Source organism: Sciurus vulgaris (genome assembly GCF_902686455.1).
Source record: "Sciurus vulgaris genome assembly, contig: HiC_scaffold_629_arrow_ctg1, whole genome shotgun sequence".
NCBI classification, from domain to species: domain Eukaryota; kingdom Metazoa; phylum Chordata; class Mammalia; order Rodentia; family Sciuridae; genus Sciurus; species Sciurus vulgaris.
In genome coordinates this window covers 11,497,075-11,517,462 of record NW_027632956.1, presented here as the reverse complement: position 1 = coordinate 11,517,462, position 20,388 = coordinate 11,497,075, and the positions used below count along the sequence as shown (strand labels likewise).

The following is a 20,388-nucleotide window of genomic DNA, read 5'->3' as shown; positions in this document are numbered from 1 at the left end:
TTTCACAAAGGCCAGTGAAAGTAACAAAAGGTGGTTTGAAAATTGAGGGAGGCCATGTTGAGGGTTTTGGTTTCAGATATACTAAATTTGTTTGTGTGTTTTTGTATTAGGGAATTGACCCAGTGGGATTTTACCACAGAACTACATCCCCAGCTATCTTTTTTTTAATTTTTGAGACAGGGTCTGGCACCATTTCCCAGGCTGGCCTTAAACATGTGATACTCCTGCCTCAGCCTTAGTTGCTGGGATAACAGACATGCACCACCAAGCCCAGAATCAGATACTCAATTTGAAGTGATGATGGGGACCTGCTTCCCTATGAAATTAATTTAGAAACTTACTAAAACTTCATTGAATGCACTAGACAATTTGTGCTAAAAGGTTAATGTTTCAACCAGTAAAGCAGGAGATAAACACACACACACACACACACACACACACACACACACACACACACCCCTACCTTAAAATCTCAGAGGTAATATGTTGAGGGAGGAAAGGACAAAATTAACAGGCATGTAAATAACTCTGTGGCAAACCAAAACTGGGGTTTTTATCAATTTCTTTCCAATTTGGTTCAGAAAGAGCCTAGTATTTGAAGAAGTTGTGTGTATTCATTTTTCTCAGTAGGACTGTGTCTGAATTCATTCTAAAAATAGAAAAATGTATTTTCATTCTAGGCTCAGGTGAGAGAGATGACAAGAATGCCACTGAGCTGCAGACATTATTAAAACTTTTGCTGTATTTAAGAGTATTTTTGTTCCTCTACAACATTACCTTCTGCTCAACACCAAAATAAACACATTCTCTTGAGTGACACAGGCGGTCTTTCTGGCAGTTACCACAGTTCCATAGTGTTCATTGTATTACATTTGATTACAGTAACAAAAGTGTGTGGTTTATTGTCCTTGACTGTTACTGTGTTCCAAAATTGTTTTTTTTCTGCTGAATATGTGATATAACAAATTAAAAGAATCCCTTAGTGCCTATTTATATATTTGTTTTTCATCCTGTGCTCCTACAACTCTGGGGTTATTTTTTTCCCCAAGAATTCTTTTTAATTGTCTTATTCTCTTCATCTTGAAATGTTACTGTCAAGAAAAAAAATAATCCTTACTACTTTTAACCTTTGAATTTTTTTTCTTAGGAATTTCCCTCCCCTTTTGGATTTCTGTATTTAACCTGCCTATCTTACCAATTTGATTAAGGAATTTGTTAATGGATTTTTTTATTCTCTTCTATGTGTGTTAACAATTGTAGAGGTTTATAGGGGAGAAACCCAGACACCGAAATGGTCTTGTGCTTCAATTAACAAACTATTCAAGCTGCTTGCAGTAATTGAAATTCCCAAAGCATCCTCCTTTCTGAAACTTTGACTGTGGGGTGAATTTCCAGGTCAAGAACTTAAGGATGACAGTTTTGATAGCTGTTGCCCTCAGTAGTCTGCATCACTGTTGACATGTGACTTCTTTGAGATCAGAATGTATAATTTTTTAACAGAGGATACCTGTTGACAATTGTTTATATTTTTTCACAAAACTAAGATAAACTCTCCTTTTCTCTCCAAAAGGAAGGCAGTTGCCAGGGGCCAGCCCCAGCAGGGGTCCACAGGTTCCACACTGGTAAGGGGGCATGGGGAAACAGTGTTGGCAATGGATGGAGAATGAAAGACAGACTCTAGTTCTGGTGCAATCATTCCCACTTTATTCTGGGGAAGATTGGGTTTATATACATTTCCTTCAGGCTTTGATGACAGGCTTGTGACTAATAAAATCAAAGAAGTTTCCAAAGCATAGGCAGAAATTTCTTACTGAAAGATTATTAGAAAACAGTAACCTTACAGATTATCCTTACTTAATCACCAGGGCTTGCCATTGATAAAATAAGCTGGTCCACATCTAGTAGCTACTGTGGGAGGTGCTTTGTGCTTAAAACTTGGGGAAACATTGTTATGTATAAGTTTCTGTGCCCCAACACAGAAACTTACAGATAAGTTCTGGCTGTGCCAGTAAATACAGTGTTTGGTTTTTAACATAATAAAAACATTCTGCTGTAGTGAGGTTTGTGTAATGTAGCAGTTAAAGTCAAATTCAGGGGAGTATGAATGCTTTGGCTTAGCAAATACTGTATTTGTATTTTCAGATCATTTTATTGCCAACCACTGTCTTTCTGGTGTTCAGGATTTTGCTACTCTGGGTCCAGTAAGGAAAGGGAAGTCACACAATAATGAAAACAGAGAATATTTAATTTAAAGAATTACTATCACAGGCTGTTGCCTTGTAAGAAGTAAAGAGAGCTGTGAAAAATAATAGTAATTGATGCCAGTGCACCCTGTGCTTGTAGGGCTGTGATTGAGTAACCAAGCAAGCAGCCCGCACAGGGTTTGAGATGCAGACCTCATTGGAGAGGGCTCATATATGACTCATTGGACAACAGAGAAAGGGTTTTGATGGAATTTGCTAGAACATCACCCTCTCTGGTACCAGGGAAACATGTTTATAGGTGATATTTCAGCAGGACATGTGTTCTACAGAGTTGTAGCCTCAGGAGGGAAGGTGCAGAGGAAGCTGTGAACTGTGGTGCAGAGCAGGAGCCTGGTGCTGGAGATACCTGCCAAAAGTGCCCTAGATGGAAGCAGAACTCTTCTCTCCTGCAGTGTCTCTAGTGCCATCTGCTGAACATTATCCATCAGTTGACATTGGTACAGAAACTAGAATAGTTTTTCTTTGTACCTATTCCCTGGTGTAATTGCTGCAGCAAATTGCTGTTCTAGGCTTTTCCTGAAGTACATGTTTGTAGCTTTTACACTCTCTGCCATCCAGAAACAACTTCTTGGAAGTTAAGTGTTGTTAGACTCCTTTGGTCTTAGAGTCCACTCCTGCCTTTGTTGTTCCCATTTAGCTGATAATGGTCATTTTTCTACTTTGTACCCTCTCACATTTTTAAATGTACAAAGGGAGTCATAGTCCTGGACCAAATTTTGGGGAATTTTTTCTTATAAATATAGTGATAAGATTAATGGCTCTTTTTTTTATTAGCCTTAGGATGTATCCCACAGTTCCTTTGACTTATTTTAACATAAGGTTTTTGTTCTTGTTTTATACAGCAGACTAAAAGAAATCAATCACTTTTCATAGCTTTTATTTTATGATGTGTTTAAAATCAGCCAGGGTACTATGGTCATGAACTCTGTCAGTATGTCCTTCAGTGAGCAGTTCTATCTAATGAAAACATAAACTAGGTAATTTTATTGTTTTCTTCTTTGTAATTATTTTTCTTCCTTTGCACAAATATTAAAGTGCCATATTTGCATTATAGTCAAGGAAAATTCATGGGTGAATATACCTTCAAAGTTTTATGATGGGGTTCAAGTGTCAGTAATATAGTGTGATATTTTTTGACCAGCTCTCATTTTGTTTCTGTTTCCACCATAATGTAACAACAAGAATTCAGAAATGAACAAATAAAAAATAGGTCACATAACCTTATGCCAGCTGGGTTTTATAGGTCAAGGGAATGATTTAGACAAGAATTAGTGTACATAACTAGGTTGTTTTCAGGTTGATATTCTGAACATATTTTTAAAATCTCTTGGGCATTTTACCAGTGTTTTTGTATTCTTTATATTTACAGTACTTATAAAAACTGTTTAAAATATTTGCTATTCTCTGAAATATACTGTGGTTTAACACTATGAATAATTCAGAAGAGAATATATTGAGTCTCTTTCCTCCTGCTATGTTTCTGTATCTGTACATTTTCATGTTAATAATCTCACTAGTTAGCCTAAGGACACTGAAATATCAACTCTTCCAACTTATTTTGGACTCTGACTCCTCTACCGAGGGATATATTCTGTAAATAAGGCTTGAAATTGTGCATAACTTCCAACATCTTGTGAGGAGTGATGACTACTGCATCAGGGAGGTACCACATATCCAATGGGTTCTGATCTCTCACAGAGAGTGGCAAAATTGGGACACCCACAGGAGCTTTTTGCCTTAGGACAATATTTTAATACCTAGCAGGGTGCCTTCAACTGCCTGCATGGTGGTAATTGGGGTAACTATTCCAAATGATTCTCATCAGAGTGAGTTGACCATGCCTAGTGATCTTTCTCATGTCTGTGGTACTGCATGCAGTCTTTTTTCTACCAGTCTTACTGCTGGCACTTGATGTCACTGAGCTGCAGACACTATGATGCCATAGCAGTGCCATGAGCCTCTCTTCTTAACATACACCACAAGGCCATGCTTTAGTAGTCCAGATCTCTCAGCAGGAGTGTGTCTGCAATTCTCTATTACTCCCACCTTGATACTGGTTAAGGGTGCCTCCCAAATATTTTTTTTTTGCAGATTTCAGTCTTTAAAAGAAAAAAAAAAAAAAGAAACTGAGTATTTTTCTGATTTCCCAGGAAGAAAGCCTAGATAAAGTATCCTGAATGAAGAGACTTCTGAATGCATACTCTGATCATTCCTGGAAGATTTGGAAGCACATCAAATTTTCCTTGACATCTCAGGGAAAATCCAAGTCTCTCCTTTGCTGAAAATATTGTATTTGGACTTAGAATAATCTACATAACTTTCTAATGTTTTGCTATAAAATATCGTCCTTCTATATAATTAGGGAGATTCTGATGCCACAACTTTTACATTTTGGCAGCATTTAGGGCACTGTTTTTATACAGTATATGTGGTTTCATTTTGATATTAGGGCATAGAATGAATAATTAATTTGCTTAAAATTAATGCCAAATATATCCATGTGTTTTCATCCATTCTTCTTTTGGTGGTCATTTGACATTATTTCATAACATTTTCTAAATGTTTTTAGTTGTTGGTAAACACAATACTTTTATTTCTTTTCTCTTCTTTTACTAGTGTCATGCTGAAGATCAAACCCAGTGCCTTGCACATGCTCAGCCAGTGCTCTACCACTGAGCCACAACCTCAGCCCTCATTTTATGACTATTTAATGGTGACTTCCAGAACCACATGCATTGAATTTCACATGTCATCTGTGCATATTGATACAAGAATATTAGAAATATGAGCAAGGATCAGGAAAGCTGGATGTCATGGTGTTCATATTCCTAATATTCTGAGGACTCTCCAAACTGCTTTCAAAAGTGGAAGTCCCCGTTGTATTTCTCCCAGTGTATGATTGTTATTTTATCCCTCAAACCTCTCTAGTACTTATTATATTAAGACTTGTTAAGTACTGATCTGATGGGATGAGCAGAAATGTGGATAGAGTTTTGAATAGTATTTACCTGAATGTTAAAAATGTTGATGGGTTTTTAATGCATTTGTAGACAATTTGTATTTCTTGTTTTGAGAATTTCCTATCTCCTGTTTCCTTCCATTTTATACTTAGAGTGGTGATATTCTCCTCAGCTCACTAGGCAGAATATTCCTCTCTTCCTCTCATCTAGTTTTCCCCTGGGCCATGTGCATTCTTTTTCTCCTATGAACACATTTTTTTAAAAGATCACTATTTCTAAGTTTCATCCAGTCACAGTCTCTCTGAAGTGTCCCTTTGTTGTTTCCGCACAGCCTGTCTTCTTTTTCATCAAGCAACCACACACTAGTTCAAATGACTCCTACCTCTGTAAATGGACTGTTATTCAGAGATCCTTGTCATCTTTTGCTCTGAAATGCATCTTAAAATTTTCTTCAATGGAAGTATTGCATTCTGCACCCAAATTCTGTGTGCAATTATGTTCAAATTCAGTACACATTTCCTTACTATATTTTCCTTTTCGTGTAACAGTTTATCATTCCTACACAAGGCGACAAAATTGAAAATCTCTCCTCCAATTGAGTACCATAATTTAAGACTAAAATTTTGTCCATTCAGTGTTTAAAAAGTTGAAGCTGTATAACATCATGTGCAATTCTTTTTTTTAATTATTTTTTTTAATTTTTTATTTTTATTTATTTTTTTATTGTAAACAAATGGGATACATGTTGTTTCTCTGTTTGTACATGGCATAAAGGCATACCATTTGTGTAATCATAAATTTACATAGAGTAATGTTGTGCAATTCTTAAAACAATTTCAAAGAAGATTCATACAGCCTTTGTAGAATTGCAGAGACAAAACAATGTTGACTGATTAAATATCCATGGTACTTGTTTTGGATATATGTACATCAGTGCATTTGTTGAGAGGAAGTACATTTCCTAGGTCCCTCATCCTGATTTACTCCAAAAATAGCCAGAAGAACATAAGAGCTCATAGTATGCCTGAGTGCCTAGGATAGTGTAACTTACAGGAAATTTTTCTTGCTCAAAATGCATTCATCTAATTTCCAATTGCAATGATTTCACCCTGACATATATGGTGATGAATCAAGAGTGTTGATGAAATCTTTGTGCTACTCATTATTGACATTTCTATTACACAGTGTATCTGGGAGCAACATCCAAAGGTGTGCAATTCTCTCATATCTGGTGGATCTGATTGAGGAGCAAAGAGCATCATAAATGGACATGTGGAAGGTAAGAACCACAAATGATGAAAAATATCTTGATGAGACTATGGCCTTAAAACATGACCATTCATATATTTTATTTGTTCCAAGAATGTACCCATGAGATGGCTAGTAATGACAAAGAAATATATTAAGTCATACCTTATTAGGTTTCTGCCACAGGTTAAGCTGTTGGTACTGATAAAGAAACTGAACTGTGAATTGCATTTTGTTACATGCTTCAATCAAAGAAAAGTTGAAATAAAGAAAGGGAGAGAAGAAGAGGGAATGAACAGTGAGAAAGGCATTGATTCCCAGGAGACAATGATGAAAGAAGGAGCAATTGTACTTAGCAGCTAGAAGGACATTCAAGTCACATATGAGCAGGGAAAAGAGAAGTGTTTTTAAAGTGAGGGAAACATGTGAGTTTCTAGGTCCAAATTTGAATGAGGGGTTGAGAAAAATTTTCCCATCCTTCCTGAATTAATTGCACTTGGAAAGGAGTTGAGAAGGGAAGGAATGATTCCACATTGCTACATTTATTTACCACAAAAGATTATCCATGTATACAATCTAATGACAAAAAATATGTTGCTACTGCCTATGAAAAATTTGTAGGGGAGAAACATCAATTATGAAAATAGAAAAAACTTTCAATGATTATGAAGTGGTTCACAAATCCATAGGTATCTAAAATTCACTTTGGAAAAGCTTACAGCTCCTTCTAAACTTTGATTTGAGGACAACATCCTGGGGAGAAACCCAGAGCTATATTCAAGTTAATGTAGACATGGTGGAAGCGAAACAAGTTCTTACTGGAACTCTGAAACTGCAATGAATCATCTGATAGGGCCATGTTCAGAATGTCATTCTGACTCAACAGATCTTTGCTTTTAGGATTTCTTTATACTCTAAGGTAATTCCAATGATCTGGTTGTGCAGACAACCTTTTTTTTTTTTTTTTAAACCAGAATAAGAAGATCCATTTGGTGTTATTTTGAAGAATAGCACTAGATCCAACACATCAGAACACAAGCAGCTCACATGCCAGCATAAATATTGCTATAATTCTGAGCATATCTCTTGGGTAGTGTGAAGAGTGCACAAGACAGAGATTTAGAAATCATGTTTTTTAAAATTTATTTTTATTGTAAGTGAATGGGATACATGTTGATTCTCTGTACATGGAGTAAAGACATACCATTTGTGTAATCATACATTTACATAGGGTAATGTTGTTTGATTCATTCTGTTTTATTTTTTCCCTAATCACCCATCTCTCCCACCCCTCTTTTCCATGTATAAATTCCATCCTTCCTCCATTCTTGCCCCCTCTCCCCACATTATGTGTCATCATTCGCTTATCAGAAAGATCATTCATCCTTTGGTTTTTTGAGATTGGTTTATCTCACTTAGCATGATATTCTCCAGTTTCATCCATTTGCCTGCAAATGCCATAATTTTATTATTCTTTATGGTTGAGTAATATTCTATTGTATAAATATACCCCAATGTCTTTATCCTTTCATCAATTGAAGGGCATCCAGGTTGGTTCCATAATCTGACTATTGTGAATTGAGCAGCTATGAACATTGATGTGGCTGCATCTTTGTAGTATTCTGCTTTTAAGTCCTTTGGGTATAGGCCAAGGAGTGGGATAGCCCGGTCAAATGGTTTTTCCATTCCAAGCGTTCTGAGGAATCTCCACACTGCTTTCCAGATTGGCTGCACTAATTTGCAACCCCACCAGCAATGTATGAGTGTACCTTTTTCCACACATCCTCTCCACCTATTGTTGCTTGTATTCTTGATAATCACCATTCTAATTGGAATGAGATGGAATCTTAGGATAGTTTTGATTTGCATTTCTCTTATTACTAAAGATATTGAACATTTTTTCATATGTTTGTTGACTGCTTGAAGATCTTCTTCAGTGAAGTGTCTGTTATTTCCTTAGCCCATTTGTTGATTGGATTATTTGTATTCTTGGTGTAGAGTTTTTTCAGTTCTTTATAGATTCTGGAGATTAGGGCTCTATCTGAACTATGGGTGGCAAAGATTTTCTCCCACTCTGTAGGCTCTCTCTTCACATTGCTGATAGTTTCCTTTGCTGAGAGAAAGCTTTTTAGTTTGAATCTATCCCAGTAATTGATTCTTGCTTTTATTTCTTGTGGTATGGGAGTTCTGTTAAGGAAGTCTGATCCTGGGCTGACATGTTGAAAATTTGGACCTACTTTTTCTTCTATAAGATGAAGGGTCTCTGGTCTGATTCCAAGGTCCTTGGTCCATTTTGAGTTGAGTTTTGAGGAGGGTGAGAGATAGGGGTTTAGTTTCATTCTCCTGGATATGGATTTCCAGTTTTCCAGCACCATTTGTTGAAGAGGCTATCTTTTCTCCATTGCATATTTTTGGCACCTCTGTCTATTATGAGAAAATTGTATTTATTTGGGTTTGTGTCCATGTCTTCTATTCTATACTATTGATATACCTGTTTATTTTGGTACCAACACCATGCCATTTTTGTTACTATAGCTTTGTAGTATAGTTGAACTTCTGGTATTGCAATACTCCCTGCTTCACTCTTCCTGCTAAGGATTGCTTTAACTATTCTGGATTTCTTATTCTTCCAGATGAATTTCATGATTGCTTGCTCTATTTCTGTAAAGTACCTCATTGGGATTTTAGTTGGAATTGCTTTAAATCTGTATAGCACTTTTGGTAGCATGGCCATTTTGACAAAATTAATTCTGCCTATTCAAGAACATGGAGACCTTTCCGTCTTCTAAGGTTTTCTTTAATTTCTTTCTTTATGTTTTGTAGTTCTCATTTTAGAGGTCTTGCACCTCTTTTGTGAGATTGATTCCCAAGTATTTTACTTTTTTTCGAGGCTATTGTGAATGGGGTAGTTTTTCTAACTTTTCTTTCTGAAGATTCATCACTTATGTATAAAAATGCATTGGATTTATTAGTATTGATCTTATATCCTGCTACTTTACTGAATTCACTTATGAGTTCCTAAAGTTTCTGGTGGAATTTCCCAGTTCCTCTAAATATATAATCATGTCATCAGCAAATAGAGATAGTTTGAGTTCTTCTTTTCCTTTTTGTATCCCTTAAATTTCTTTGGTCTGTCTAATTGCTGTAGCTACATTTTCAAGGACAATGTTGAATAGAAGTGGTGAATGAGGATATTTCTGCCTTGTTCCAGGTTTTAGGGCAAATGCTTTCAGTTTTTCACCATTTAGAATATTAACCTTGGGCTTAGAATAGATAGCCTTTACAATATTAAGGAATGTTCCACTATCCCTATTTTGTCTAGTGTTTTGAGCATAAAGGGATGTTGCATTTTATCAAATGCTTTTTCTGCATCTATCAAAATAATCATTCTATTCTTGACTTTAGTTCTGTTAGTATGGTGAATTACATTTATTGATTTCCAGATGATGAATCATCCTTGCATTCCTGGGATAATACCCACTTGATCGTGGTGCACTATCTTTTTAATATATTTTTGTATGCGATTTGCTAAATCTTGGTTGAGAATTTTTGCATCAATGTTCATTAAGGATATTGGTCTGCAATTTTCTTTCCTCGAAGTGTCTCTCTCTCTGGTTTAGGTATCAGGGTGATATTGGCTTCATAGAATGAGTTTGGAAGGGTTCCCTCATCTTCTATTTCATGGAATATTTTGAAGAGTATTGGAATGAGCTCTTCTTTAAAGGTTTTGTAGAACTTGGCAAAGAACCCATCTGGTCTTGGACTTTTCTTTGTTGATAGGCTCTTGATGACTTCTTCTATTTCATTACATGAAATTGATCTATTTAAGTTGTGTTTGTCCCCCTGGTACAGTGTAGGTAATTTATGTGTCTCTAGAAACCTGTTGATCTCTTTGAGATTTTCTGTTTTGATGCAGTATAGATTTTCAAAATAGCTTTGAATTATATTTTGTACTTCACTAATGTCTGCGTGGTATTTCCTTATTCATTCTGAATTTTAGTAGTTTGAATTTTCTCTCTTCTTCTCTTTGTTAGTGTGGCTAAGGGTTTATCAATTTTGTTTATTTTTTCAAAGAACCAACTCTTTTGTTGATTTTTTCTATTGTTTCTTGTTTTCAATTTCATTGATTTCAGCTCTGATTTTAACTATTTCCTGTCTTCTTCTACTTTTGGTGTTGATCTGTTCTTCTTTATCTAGGGCTTTGAGCTGTAGTGTTAAGTTGTTTGTTGATTTTTACTTCTTTTATTGAATACGCTCCATTAAATAAATATTCCTCTAAGTACTGCTTTCTTAGTGTCCCAGAGATTTTGATATGATGTCTTTTTTCTCATTTACTTCTAAGAATTTTTTTAATTTTCCTCTTGATTTTTTCTGTTATCCATTTATCATACAATATCATATTATTTAATCTCCAGGTGTTGGAGTAGTTTCTGCTTTTTATTCTGTCATTTATTTCTAATTTCAATTCATTATGATCTGATAGAATACAATGAAGTATCCCTTGCTACTTCTATATGCTAACATTAGCTTTATGGCATAAAATATGGTTTATTTTAGGGAAAGATCCATGTGCTGCTTAGAAGAAGGTATATTCACTCTTTTTTGGATAGTATAGTCTACATATGTTCATTAAGTCTAAATTATTGATTGTGTTATTGAGATGTATGGTTTTTTAATTCAGTTTTTGTTTGGAAGATCTGTCCAGTGTTGAGAGAGGTGTGTTAAAATTGCCTGGTATTATTGTGTTGTGGTCTATTTGATTTCTGGAATTGAGAAGGATTTGTTTGATGTACATGGATGAGCCAATGTTTAGGGCATAGATATTTATGATTGTTATGTCTTGCTGATTTATGCTTCCCTTAAGCAGTATGAAATGTCCTTCTTTATCCCTTCTGACTAACTTTGGCTTGAAGTCCACATTATCTGAAATGAGAATGGATACTCCAGCTTTTTTGCTGTGTCCATGTGCATGGCATGTTTTTTCCCATCCTTTCACCCTTAGTCTGTGGTTATCTCTTTCTATGAATGAGTCTCTTGCAAGCAGCATATTGTTGGATTTTTCTTTTTAACCGTATCTGCCAGTGTATGTCTTTTGATTGATTAGTTCAGGCTATTAACATTCAGGGTTATTATTGAGATATGATTTGTATTTCTAGTCATTTGGCTCATTATTGTTTTTTGACACGACTTGGTTTCTCCTTTATTGGGCTATTGCTTATTTGCTTCATTGTTTTTCATCTCTTCCTCATGGAATTTTTTCATAAGAATGTTCTGTAATGCTGGCTTTCTTTTTGAAAATTCTTTTAGTTTTTGTTTATCATGGAAAGACTTTTTTCCATCATCTAATCTGAAGGGAAATTTTGCTGGGTATAAGATTCTTGGTTGGCATCCATTTTCTGTCAGGGGTTGATATATGTTATTTCAGGTCCTTCTAGCTTTTAGGGTCTGGGTTAAAAAATCTGCTGATATTCTTATTAGTTTTCCCCTGAATATAATTTGATTCATTTCCCTCACAGCCTTTAAAATTTTGTCTTTATTTTGTATGTTATGTATTTTTGTAATAATGTGCCTTGGTGTGGGTGTGTTGTCATTTTGTGTATTTGGAATTCTGTAAGTCTCTTGTACTTGATTTTCCATTTCATTCTTCAGATTTGGGAAATTTTCTGACATTATTTTATTGAATAGATTGTTCATTCCTTTTGGTTTATTTTGTGCCTTCCTCTTTCCCAATAATTCTCAGGTTTGGCCTTTTCATGATATCCCATAATTCTTGTAGATTCTGATCATGATTTTTTACCGTCTTCTCTGGTTGATCAACTTTGTTTTTCAAGATTAAATATTTCATTTTCAATGTCCGAGGTTCTGTTTTCCTTGTGTTCTATCCTCATAGTTATGATTTCTATGGAGTTTTACTTTGGTTTATTGTTTCCTTCATTCAAGGATTTCTGTTTGTTTTTGTTCAGTATCTCTAACTCTTTATTGAAATGATCTTTTGGTTCTGGTGTTTGTTCTTTTAACTCTTGATTGGTGTGATCATTTAATGCCTGCATTTGCTCTTTCATCTCATCCTTCAATGCCTGCATTTGATCTTTCATCTCCTTGTTTGCTTCTCTGATTGTTTTAATTATGTACATTCTGAACTCTCTTTCTGCCATTTCTTCCACCATGCTGTCATTGGGTTTTATTGATATAGCATCTAGGTTTGTTTGGTACATTTTCTTCCCTTGTTTTCTCATATTGGTCAGATATCAGTGGGACTCTGAGATATTGCAGATTTCCTGTATTGGCTTTTAGTGTCCCTGTAGATTTTCAACATATCACCTCTTAACCTTTAGTAGCCTGAATTCTTGGAGGAAACTGATAATGCAGTGCTTCAGAAGAAAGCTGCCACTGGCCTGCTACTGGGTGCAGAATTGTGGGATGGGTGTGCTTGGATAGCCTCTCACTAGGCATGCCTACCCCGAGAAGCCTGCTGTGGACTGGGTCTGCCACTGGATGGAGGCGGGCTGCCGGAGAAAGCCTCAGGCCCCCATGCCCTGGTCTGAGAAGCTGCCTGTCCACCAGACCATGGCCACCACTGGGGACTGGGTGTGTGTGGAAAGCTTCTCACTGGATGGGTCTGCTCAGAGAAGCTGACTTGGTCTGGGCCTGCCATCAGATGGAGCCGGGCTGCTGGGGAACCACTCTCGCCACCCTGCCTTGATCTGAGAAGTTGTCTGGGGACCAGGACCCACTGCTTGGTTCAGGACTCAAGGTTGGTTGTGCTCAGAAAGCCTCTCACTAGATGGGTCTGCTTGGAGTAGCTGGCTGTGGGCTGGGCCTGCTGCCAGATGGAGCCAGGCTGCTTGGGAAAGCCTCTGGCCCTCCTGTCCTGGTCTGAGAAGCTGCCTGCAGACCTGACCAGGGCCTGCTGCTTGGGGCTGGGTGTGTGCAGAAAGCCTCTCACTGGGTGGTTCTGCTCCAAGAAGCTGGCCATGGAACGGGCCTGCTGCCAGATGGAGCCAGGCTGCTGGGAAAATCCTCTCACTGCCCTGCCTTGCTTCTAGAAGCTGCCCACTGTCCTGGCCTGCTGCCCAGGCCAAGCTTCACCCAGTGAGAGCGAAGTCAACAAGTGTCTCTGAGTTTGTCCAAATCTCTCAATACCTCCCCTTCTTGAATCCTGAGTTCTGGAGTGCCAGGAGATGCAGTCATCCTCTAGTCTGCCATCTTGAAACCCCTTCTAGAAATCATGTTTTTAAGATAAATTTTCTTCTTTGACAGGCAAGAAGGAGTTGGGATACTGCATTCAAAGAATCCAAAATAGAAAGAATCAAGTACCTACCTCTAAAGATTTTTTTGAAAAAGCTAAAAGGAAGAGGAAATGGGGGAAAAAACAAAGATATTAGCTAGGTAATTTTGGAGGGGATAAATGAGGAAACTGAAAGAATGTGATTCACTTCTATCAGGGTGCCTGCATTAAAACCAAAGGTGAGATGATTGCTGGTCCACAGATGATTGAAACCAGTTGGGACTGGAAGAATCATTTCAACATGCAGATAGGAATTTCTTCTCCATACCTAACAGGCCCACATTCATATGCATGGCAAACAAATCAGTGATTCAGATGAGAGGCCTAGCATTTTGAAGCTTTGGTTGTTTTAAAGACAGCTTATTATTTCATTATTATTGGGGCTTCTTCTACTATTACTACTATTTCTACTAGTACTTCTACTGAGTACTACTACTAGTAGTAGTACTAATCTACTGCTGCATTGGAAAGAATCCATATCCTCAGTTATGTCAAAAATATAATCTCTTGCGGTGCCAAATTCTGATCTCTAGGTACCTAGTTTTCTGCTCAGCCAGCACTTTCTGAAAATATTTGAAATCAAATTTATGTATGCTATACCAGACTCATTTTCACTAGAATTCTTGATGGAATTCATTCCTTTATTCCTCAAACACCAAGACTAATACTCATAGTGTATATTCCAAAGAATTTGAAGCAAAATACTTAACTGGTATGTGTCAAATCTGTGAACTTTCAGAACACATTTTGCTTTGGATTGGCTTTTCTGAATTCTTTAATCTTTATCATGTGGTTTTTGTTTTTGTTTTTGTCTTTTTTTTTAGTTGTGGAACCTGTATCTGTGAACAAGGGAGGAAAAAGATACATGAAATGGCTTAAACCAGAGGATTCAGGCAAGAAGGTATGCCACTGTCCCACATGGGTATGAAAAAGACAACAGTACATATATTAGCTTTGGTTCCAAAAGCATATGTCTGATCTAATTAGTTCAGAAAAACCTGTCTTATGAGAAATGGATTCTCTTCACAACTTTGGACTTTTTTATAATAAGGCAAATGAGGTACAGGTTGCATGCTTACAATAAAATGGATCAAACAATTCTGACAGGTCATTCCACATATGTGCTACCATCTTATTACTCCAACTTTGACTTTGAACTTCTCAGGTTCCTTGCTTGCTCCTCTGCATACAGATGTCTTGTTCTCTAGCATTCTACATAATCACATTGGTATTTGTACCCTTCCCTAAGTATTCATGGTCATTGCAAAGGTGTTCTTACCATTGGAAACTTAACTGCAGCTTTTACTAAAGCTATAATTCTTATATTGATTTAGTATATTTCAGTCATGTGGTTATATTCAACAAAAATCCCCAAACAAATAAAAAACCCAAAGCTAATGAAATCTTTATCAATTCTATCTGAAATCCTTATCACTCAGGCTAAGCTGCATATTCATTCAGTAGGAACATGAGGTGGCATTGATATATTCCAGTTTTTGTAAGTATATATTTAATTTTCTTTTCTGTATCTAAGGACTTACATGCTTCCTGTGAGGTAATTCATCATCTACTTTTATGTTTCATTAATACCTGAATGCTGGGTGAAATACAAAACATTTACAAAATATCTTGTCTCCAGGAACATAAAGCCTACAACCAAAATCAAACATACATTTCCAAAAAATGGAAATAGTAAGAAGGGAACAAGGACACTGAAATCAGTTAACTTTTGCAGTGCAACTTCTATGAAAATACCTATATTAAAACCTTTGAAATGATAGGCAATTTCTCACTCATGATTTACATGCTTTCTTCAATGCATTGGGAGGATTTGCCCCATCAGGTCTGTGTTGGTGTTTGCATCCATGTTTCAAAATATTTCTGTAAATGTCTGAGGAAAAGGTGTTTTAAAATACCATATCATAGACATTTCTACAAATAAACTTCCCAAATTGGAGTTGTTACACCAGTTACCTGGATTATGAGACTGATTTGCTTGCCACCCAAGTTTTATAGATAGGCCCAGGGGAGCACAGTTAGATTCCAGAATCCTGAGACCATAAGAAAAATTTTTTTGAAACCAGGATGTCAAGTCCTGTCTGTGAATTAGGAGAAACTCATTTATAAGACACTGTCCACTCTACTGTGACACCCAGTGTACTGACTGAATGCATTAAAACTTTTGTTATGGTTCATATGCCACTTTATTTCATGACATCAACAACCTTTTTGGTTAGCTTGTAGCAAGAAATGATAAAATGTATGATCTTATGTACTTTTATTTATCGCTTGCTTGTAAAATGAACATTTACTGTTGAACACTCTTTCCTGAAATTTTGACTCAGAACAGTCAATACATAACACTTCCACACATGAAGGGAGTGTTTTCTCATCACTGTTTGACTTGATGTTTGTTATCCTCTCCATGGTGATGACAAATCCAGATCCTTCTGGAGACATGCCCTCCATTCAGGCCTGCATCAAACCAGTAGTGCATGGTTGCATTCTCATCATCCATCTCCATTCATGAGCATGTGCCTCAAGTTCTCATGCTCACACAGTTTAGATTGGTCCAGTTATGTATGTATATATGGCATGTTACTATCTTTGGAATGTGGTTTTCCAAATACCTCAACATTTCTAGATATCTTTCACAGTACAGTTGTGCCTAATCTTGACTCTTTAGCCCTTTCCCTGCCTGTACACCCCTCTGGCAGTTTTCACCAATTCCTATATCATCAGACAAAGACTGTGCCATTTAAGCCTGTCTCTATGCCATGCTACATTCTTCCAAACCATTACCATTTTCTGCCTCTGCATGATATCCTCACTCCTCAAGTCTGCATTCATTCCTACCTCTAAAATAGGCACTATCCATGAACCTGTTATGGCCTCAGAATCATACATCACACACAATTTTGTTTGCAAAGTGTTCACACCAATGTGATATAAAAGCATCCCCTGGCAGTCCAGGACCTAATGGAATAGAGAGGAAATGGAATAATTTACAGATCAAGTGGTTATTCCCCAGTACAAAAGAGGGTCCATTGTGAGGTAACACTAGTAAAGGAAAACCAGTGTATGTCAGGAATAGCAGGCACTATGATTGATGCTTCCAAATGTGGAGTGAATACTAAAAGAAGAAATGAAGAAAAAGGAAAGAAAAGGAAGATGCAGTTCACTGGTAAAAGTGGAACAGTGACCATTTGTTGTTGTTGAATTCCAAAAACGATGTGCAGTTGTTCTTGAAAAGTTACTATTGTGACAAAGATATAGTAATGAGTGTGAAGATTTTTTTATTCATTTTTTTCACATATTTAGAGACTTCATTTAGATTCATTGTACACAAATAGGTACAAATTTTTGTTTCTATGGTTGTGCAAGATATAGATTCATACCATTTTTGTAATCATATGTGTGCATAGAGCAATGATGTCTGTCTCATTCCACCATCTTTCATACCCATGGCCCCTTCCCTCTCATTTTCTCTATGTAATCTAAAGTTTCTCCATTCTTCTCTCACCTCCCACCTCCCCATCTCCACTATGTATCATCATCCCCTTATCAGGGAAAACTTTCAGCTTTTCATTTTTGTGACTGGCAAATTTCTCTTAACATGTTATTTCTCAATTCCATCTATTCATCTACAAATGCCAAAGCATTATTTTTCATTATGACTCAATGATATTCCATGGTGTATACATGTCACCATTTCTTTATCCATTCATCTGTTGAAGGGCATCTAGGTTGGCTCTTGTTTCCATTGTAATTTTAATATTTTTTCTGTAAAATGTCCTTTTTCCTTGAATGGATGGACCTTTGAGTCATCATATGCATTGAACATGATGAACTCTAGTGTCTCAGGAGTATTGGATCTGCCTAATTACTCTGTAAATAACTCAGTATACCCTGAGAGAAGAGGGGCACATCTCTATTTACAGATTCTTGGGAGGCTGAGGCAGGCTGATTATAGGTTTTAAGTCAGCCAGGGAATTTGCAGACCGCCTGTCTCCAAATAAAAAAGACTTGGGATTTGAAGTAGTGACATAGTTCTCTGCAAGGATCCACCTGTGCCTGTGTACAATCTCTAGGCCCCCCACACACAACAATCCAAAAGTTTCAAACAACATAAACATTCACCTAAAATTAAATTTAATTAAAAATTATAATTGTGAAAATAAAATTATAGAAATATTACTATTATCCTTTCTTATTTGGCCAGATTTTCACTCATTCTAACACTTTAAAGTAGCTTAAGTACATCTTTATGTTTATCAGCAGAGTCACACTTGGACATATTATCAGCAGAAGAGCAGAAGCGGCTTGATGGCATGGGACATAGCCAGCAATGGGTGTGTAAAGTGTCAATTTAAATTTCTTGTCAACTTATTTGCTTACAGAAAGGAGATTAGACCAAACAAAACAAAGCAAAATATGCATAGTATATTTCTAGTATTTATATTTTAAATGATTTCTATAAGGCCAGACAATGAAGAGAAGCAGTAGAAAATAACAATGTGCACCTCACTGAAAAAAAAGACCTCAGAGACAATAAATTTATCATAATAAATTCTAAAAAGAAATGACATTTAAAGTACTGACAGTAAGCAGAGACTGAAGAGGAGATGAGAATGAAATTCAAGAAGGATGAGAATAGAAAGGATTTAAAATAAGAAAAAGGGATCAAGGACCCTAAAACAAGGAATGAATGAACATATCTGAAAAAAATCAGATATATCATGAGAAAAGAAGTAAGTTGGGAAACCCAAAGATATAACAAACCAATAATGAAAAAGACACACTTTAAAGCTCTGAAATCTTCCCATTTCCCTGGTACTAATGTAACTGAAATAAAGGGACCTCTTTCTAGGATTTCTAATTTTGGAAACATATAGCTTTGATGAAGCTAATATGATCCAGCAGTTTTCTTTTCTGCTCTGGCTCAATCAGGCCTTTCCTCATGGTGGAGAGCACAACCTTAGCTTATCTGCTTTCTTCCCCCTCACTCCACCCAGAGAATGCTGAGGGACCACTGCAAATGTTAGAGGGAATACAATCTCAGTACTGGGTTTTGTATTGAATGATGTGGGTCTCCTTAATGAAGAAATTTCCTGATAAACCCTCTAATCTGTGGAAACTGTGGAGTAGTCTGTAATGCATTTCTTCTTCAACAAGCCACTGTTTCTGGTTTCATCTGATCACAGGCTCTCCATAGTGGCTTTCTGGTGTTTACCCACAACCCATCTTTTTGATCATGCAGCCACAAAACAGATCATTTGACTGCCATCTCTGAAAAAATGCAGTCAATAAGCACTGTATGATGCTGTGCTTCTACCCTTTTCCCTTGGAATTTCTTTTGTTTTATTTTATTTTATTATATTTTGGTTCATTGTAAATAAATGGGGTACAAATTTCATTTTTCTGGTTGTACACATACATGTACATAGGGTAATGATGTTTGTCTCATTCTATTGTTTTTATTCCCCTACCACACCCTATCCCTTCTTTTCCTCTATACAATCCATCCTTCCTCTATTCTTATCTCCTCTCATCCCACATTATGTATCATCATCCACTTATCAGAGAAATCATTCAGCTTATGGTTTTTTGGGATTGGCTTATTTCACATGGCATGATATTCTCCAACTCCATCAATTTGCCAGCAAATGCCCTAATTTTATTTTTTAATGGATGAATAATATTCCATTATATATATATATGTGTGTGTGTGTGTGTGTGTGTGTGTGTGTGTATCACTGTTTCCTTATCTATTCATCTATTGAAGGACATCTATGGTGGTTTCACAATCTAGCTGTTGTGAATTGAGCTGCTATAAACGTTGATGTAGCTGCATCACTGTAGTGTGCTGAGTTTTATTCCTTTGGGTATCATCCAAGGAGTGGGATAGCTAGTTCAAATGGTGGTTCCATTCCAAGTTTTCTAAGGAATCTCCATACTGCTTTTCAGAATGGTTGCACCAATTGGCAACCTCACCAGCAATGTATGAGTGTACTTTTTCCCCACATCCTTGCCAACACTTCTTGTTGCTTATATTCTTGATAATAGCCATTCTAATCAGGTGAGATGAAATCTTAGGATAATTTTGATTTGCGTTTCTTTTATTATTAAATATGTGGATTTTTTTCATATATCTGTTGATTGCTTGTAAATCTTATGAGAAGTGTCTGCTCATTTCCTTAGGCAAATTGTTGATTGGATTATCTGTATTCCTGGTGTAACATTTTTTGTGTTCTTTATAGATCCTGCAGATTAGTGCTCTATCAGATGTATGCGTGGTAAGATTTTCTCCCACACTGTAGGTTCTCATTTCACATTGTTGACTGTTTCATTTGCTGAGAAAAAACTTTTTAGTTTTAATCTATGCCAATTATTGATTCCTATTTTTATTTTTTGTGCATTAGGAGTCATGTTAAGGAGGTCTGGTCCTAAGCTGACATGATGAAGATTTGGACTCAATTTTTCTTTTATTTGGTGCAAGTTCTCTGGTCTAATTCTGAGGACCTTGATTCATTTTGCGTTGAGTTTTGTACAGTGTGAGAGATAGGGGTTTAATTTCATTTTCCCAGCACCATTTGTTGAAGAGGCTATCTTTATCTACTATGAGATA

The 20,388-nt window shown here is 36.5% G+C and overlaps 1 protein-coding gene across 1 annotated transcript in view; it reads left to right on the top strand.

Annotated features, from left to right (window-relative positions):
* The window catches only part of LOC306652127 (uncharacterized protein), a 154,897-nt gene that overhangs the window by 11,023 nt on the left and 123,486 nt on the right, over window positions 1-20,388 (top strand). Inside the window, exons 2-3 of the mRNA XM_079125177.1 lie at window positions 6,410-6,503; window positions 14,585-14,682. The gene's annotated coding sequence lies outside the window, so the exon portion shown is untranslated. The remainder of the gene's footprint in view (window positions 1-6,409; window positions 6,504-14,584; window positions 14,683-20,388) is intronic.